The following is a 6,299-nucleotide window of genomic DNA, read 5'->3' on the forward strand; positions in this document are numbered from 1 at the left end:
CTATATGATCTTGAGCAAATTGCTTGCTCTGTCTGGGTACTAGTTTATTCATCAATAAAATGGAGCAGCTAGACTAGATGGTCTCCGAGGCTCTTTCCAACTCTGAGTTCTAATTTCCCATGGCTCTGTGAGTCATACTGTACACAGATGACTGGGCATTCTCAATATCTGATGAAGAGGAGCTGGGAGAGCAAATTTCTGTGGTTCCATGAGTCTATGCTACACAAACTGCTCTACCTTTCTCTGTCATTTCAGCCCTCACAGTGTCAGAAATGTTATATTGCTTTTCAGTCTCAGTGCAAGGCACTGAACACCACTGAGGCAAGAACATGGGAGGGAAGAGATGTTTTCCAATTTCCTAACTGCCTTAAGACAGAAAGAATGAAGTCAAAGATCTGGTCAAAGCATCCAGACACAACCTAACAGTACGATTGGGAAATTTGCCATCAATTTCCTTATCTCAACTGAAGTAATATTGCCTAACTTAAACAACTGAAGATTTGTTTTGAAGATTAAATAGGAAAAAATATACATGAAGTACTTAAGAACTATTGCTTTTGCTGCTCCTTAAGAGTCCATTTTTGTTATATGATTCCACTTATACAAAATGTTGCTAAATAGGCAAATATACAGAACCACAAAGTAGATTAGTGGTTGCCAGGATATTGAAGAGTATCGCAAGAATGAATGGTATATAGTATTTGTTTTCTGGGTGATGAAAATGTTCCAAAATTTTTTTTGTGTTAATGGTTACACAGCTCTGAATATGAACTCTTTAATCACACAGTTTAGATGTGTGACTTGCATGATATGAGAATTATATCTCAATAAACTGTTACCAAAAAAGAATCATGATGAATACTGAGGAAAAAAAGGTTCATTTTAGATCAGTCATCCTTGGTTACATATAAATGCTTCTGACTTACAGAAGAGAGTCCTGGTAAACACTGAATGAGATTACCAATTTAAAAGTACTCTGAAAAATTTAACAATAGCAAATGAAATATAATAGCAAAATTATAATTGGTGAAATAAAGACATTGAATTAATGGAGACACTGTACTCATGATTGGCAAGGCTAAAATATAAGAAAGATGATATTTTTTAGTTAATTCATAGATCTAAAGCAATATCAATTAAGAATTCTGTAGGATATTTTATGGATAATGGCAAATGTATAGAGGAATTCATATGGAAGAATAAGAAGACAAAAATGTCAAAATATATTATGCAATGATAGCCTCTCAGATTTTAAACTTTATTACTAAGCCATACTTGGCAAAAAGATTATTTGGCATTGGGTTAAAAACAAAGATTGATCAGTGAAATAGGATGTGTTACAGAAAGGGGCCCAAACTCTTATAAAAAACTTCTCTGGTAAGCTAGAACACACACACAAGTAAAGAGAGCACTAACAAATGCTGAGAAAAGTTTATCAGTAGGAAAAAAGGTGAATTTGAATCTGTAACTCAGATCGTATGCCTCAAAAAATTCAAGATGAATCAAAAGTTAAACAGAGAAGTCTAAGCTGTGAAATGAGAAAAAAAAAAAACATAATAGCATTGTTTACCTAGGTATTGTGACCACTGAAAAAATGAGGTGTCATCAAACCCAGAATGAAGTGCTCAGAACAAGGACTGTGTCTTCAAATATCTGACTAAAAATCTTTTGCACATTGTGCTATGGTAAAATAAAGACAAAAAAAGGGAAAATACATTCGATGAGAAGAATTTTTAAAACACATTAGTCAAAATAGCATATAAAGAAATAATAAAATAGATCAATGTATAAAGCTCACTTGATAACATTCTGTTGGTCAAAGAGAGTGCCTAACATGGACAGTAAGGAATGCATTGAGGATGTAACCACTTGCCAAAACACGTAACTTTAACTGAATACAAACCAGAACACAAAGTTTACCTCAGCTTGGTAGGTATGTATGTAATAAAGACCACTGCTAGGAAATTGATTCCCATGTAAATTGCTGCTGGTATTGTGCATTTCTGGAGCATACTGTGACAATGTGGAACTGCTTTTTGCTTAGGAAATTCCATTTGAAGAAATGTACTTCCAGGATGTAATCCAAAATAAATGAAAATCAACTATGCAAAAATTTCCATTGCATTTTTGTGTGAGTATTCATCTACTGTACATGTATATCTGTAAATCACCGTATTACATACTTAGAGGATTCAGTTATGTGTAAGACTCAATTCCTGCCCTCAAGGAACCTACAACATAATAGGAAAGGCAACTAGATTCCATTTATAACGTCTGCTTTCATGGAAATTAAGACAAAGAGCTACAGGATGAAAGAAGAAATACTGCTGTCATTCCAGGGGAGTAGAGCAGGATGGGAACACAAAAAAAAGATTTCCCAGAGAAGACAGGTAGCATTGAACAGGGGCCTTGAAAGGTGAGTAGAGTTTGATGGAGGAGAGTTAACAGGGTAGTTAACAGAGGAAAATGAATTCCATGAAAAATTGCAAATACCCAATAACTGAGGATAGCTAAGTACACTTTTGTATATTAACAGGCTAGATGGTTATGTAATCACTAAAACCAAAAGAAATATGTTTGTGAAATTACCTCAAGCCACATAAAACTGTGACTGTACCTTAAAAAGGTCAGACAGGCACTGAGAGTGCTGGATAACCACAATGTTTGATTCTGTAAGGTTGCTCAAGTACCATAATTTTAAAAAGTCAACAACGCTATATAAAGGTGAGTTCTAAGTCAAACTTACAAGCATTTGCTCTGATCCTTCTCTGGGATTAAACTTTCAGGATCAGGAGGGCTGTGAGCACTGCGTTCCTGCAGTGTTTTCAGGAAAGTAAGAATGGTAAGTTGTTTTGTGATTATTGCAGGGGGCTAGATTTTTGTGCTTCCCCCACTCTCATATCCCCTACGAACACACGCCATCCGCCTAAGAAGCTGTTCCCCTGCCCCTGCCACCGCCTTCAACCTTTATCCCTTTCACACCCTAGCTACTAAATCCTCTTCTATTTCAGCAAAACAATCACCATGCCTAGTCTCCAAAATCCCTGAGTAATGGGACAGGAGTTAGGAGTACTCAGAACATCTGTCTTGTTTTACTAAGTCTACTGACAGGGAAAAAGAAAAGCGCCCGGGATTGGAAACCTTAGTTTATGTGAGCTTGGAATTCATCAGCTCTGATTTCTGCCTGCTACATTCTTACCCAAATTTATTGTGTGTTCCCTCTGCAGACATAAAGTAGAAATGTGAAAAGCAATTTTAGAGTTACTCAAAGAAAAACTTGTCTCTCTACCTGAAGTTTTTCAAGTTGTAGGTCCCAGGCAGACAAGCCAAAATTTTATTGCAAACCTGTGTCTCTTAGTGAAAGGGTCCACCCCACTGTCCACTCTCCCTCCACTCTATGAGGTTTCAACCAAATGCACAAGGCTACTTACCTTCAATGTCTTGTTATTTTTTTTAAGGAGACCTTCAGCATTTCACCCATCTCCCCAGTTGTTTCTTCTGGAAAGACTGAGGCACTTAGCTTCTTGTATTTCTTTGCATGTAAGTGAACACTGGCGGGCAGACTGCGAGGTGTTAAAAAAACAACACGCACTGTGTCACACTTTATGGGGGCAAGACCATGATTGCAAGAGGGACTTGGCCTAACAATTGCAATCAGTGTAACCTGGCTTATTGTACCCTCAATGAATCCCCAACAATAAAAAAAAAAAAACACACGCACCATATAAAACAGAATCATCCTCCTCCCCTGAGGGATTCTGAAACTAATTGAAAGGCTACTATGTACGTAAGGTCTCTTTCCTTAATTATATCTTATGTTTGTGCAAATGTTTTAAAAAACTCCTTCCATCAGTACTTTTTTTTTTGCAGTTTTTGGCCAGAGGCAGGGTTTGAACTCGCCATCTCTGCTATATGGGGCCGGCAGCCTACTCCTTTGAGCCACAGGCACTGCCCCCATCAGTACTTTTTTTCATCCAAATGCCACTCAACTCTATTACAACAAAAAAGAAATGTGAATAACTCAAGGTAAAATATTTTTGAGGCAAAATAGCCAACTGAAGATATTTGGGCAGTGGAGGAAGCAGTAGGGCAAATGAATGTCACTATTTGTCTCCCCATATGTACTCTTCCTCCAAGTTAGTCTATCATTTGAATGAAGAGTACCATTGTCTATCTAGTCAGGAAGAGTGAGTCATCCTTCGTATCTTCATATCTACTTCTTTCTCACTTCTTCCCTCACCCAAATGTAAATGAGTCCTTCTCACTCTTACCTTTGAAATTCTCTTGCTTTTGGTGAATTCTTTCTAGCTGCTCTAACAGGACATAATCCTTCCTTACTTGGACTAATACACCAACCTGTTAACTACTCTTCATTGGGTTTTTCTTACACTCCTAAAATCAATTTATTATGTATAGTTAGCTGATATTTTTAAGTGAAAAGCAGAATACATATTGAAAATTAAAATTATATGTACTATATTTATGTATCTTATCTTGTATACCCTTTTATACTTGAGTTACAAATCTCATTTTTCTTTTATAATGTGCTACATATCTATTTTTATTTTTCCCACACATTCTATTGGATGTTATGATGACAAATATGATTTTTCCAGATAATAAATAAGATTAATTTCCTCAATAAATATTTACCAAGGATCTATTATGTCTTAGACACTAGGGATGCAGAGTGAAGAAGATAGACACTGCCCCTATTCTCATAACCATGTATACTAGTAGACAAAGATGATAATAAACAAACATGGAAATATATAATACATGATCTGATGGCAGTGCTATAATAAATATGCTAAATGTCATGGTGAAAATAAACAAGGGTTTCTAGTTACAGAGAGTGGGTCAAGTGCTTACCTTTGTCTATAAATTACATAAAAGAACTATTTTAGAGGCATAAACCCATGAAGAAAAAGAAAAGCAGGAAAGAGTATGAGAGAGCAACATTTTAGGAATAGGAAAGCAAAGGAACAAATCGTAACTGATTAGCTGACCTAAGAAGCCAGAGTACTAAATCAGCATGAGGAAAGAAGGAACACAATTTACGCTGCCAAACTCCCCCAAAGGCTCAGAAATTGTCAGCATCAGGTACCTCTGGCTGTGAGGGTAAAAGTGGAGCTAAAAACAGAGGCATTTGTTGAAAGATGGCTTATGAACCAATAGGCCCTCAAATCCCCTCCTTCATTCTGCACAGCTGGTAATTCCCCCACATAATTTCCTCTCACAGAACACTAGAGATTTATTCTCTGATAATTAATATAGAAAGTGTTTGGACTGGATGTCTCGTACAAAAGTGAGTGTGAGATTAAGTGAGAGTCTAGCTATATGCTACATGTTGAGACTCCAACCCCCTCCTGTCTTACTTGGCTCCCCAAAACTTGCAGCCTCTTCCTTAAGATCTTTGCACAGCTAACTCTCATCATTTAGGTCTTAGCTCATTTGTCATTTCCTTGAAGAATAATTCTCTAATCAGCTTATCTGAAGTAGTCACTTACTTTGCAAATCTCTGCTCTATTTTATCCACAGCAGTTATTACCAGCTAAAATTATACTTTTTATATTCATTTGCCTATATATTATCTTAAGTATCTTTTTTTTTTTTTTTTGCAGTTTTTGGCCAGAGCCGGGTTTGAACCCACCACCTCTGGTATATGGGGCCAGTGCCCTATTCCTTTGAGCCACAGGCGCTGCCCCATTTGCCTATATATTTATTGCCTGTCTTCCCCCACTAGAACGCAAGCAAGCACTGTAAGAGCAACGAATGAATTTATCCTTCTTATTCATCATTGCATCTCAGCATCTAGAACTAGTTAGAACAGAGCCCTAAATATTGTAGACACTCATTAAATGCTGGCTTAATTAATCTATTAATGAATTATCCACCAAGAGTACACAGCTTTTAAAGAACATAGTAACAGAATAGGGGTACAGGATACACATGGTGACATGTGGCCTTATGGTAGAGAATTCAAAATGTAGCCCATTGCTGAGGAGAAAGGGATAAAGAAGCTCACTATAGTCACACACGAAAAGAAACCAATAGTTTAGGGTGGTGCCTGTGGCTCAGTGGGTAGGGCGCCAGCCCCATATATCAAGGGTGGTGGGTTCAAACCTGGCCCCGGCCAAACTGCAACAAACAATAGCCAGGCGTTGTGGTGGGTGCCTGTGTTCCCAGCTACTCGAGAGGCTGAGGCAAGAGAATCCCCTAAGCCCAAGAGCTGGAGGTTGCTGTGAGCTGTGACACCACAGCACTTTACTAAGGGTGACAAAATGAAACTCGGTCTC

Source organism: Nycticebus coucang, chromosome X, assembly GCF_027406575.1.
Source record: "Nycticebus coucang isolate mNycCou1 chromosome X, mNycCou1.pri, whole genome shotgun sequence".
In the NCBI taxonomy this organism is placed as follows: domain Eukaryota; kingdom Metazoa; phylum Chordata; class Mammalia; order Primates; family Lorisidae; genus Nycticebus; species Nycticebus coucang.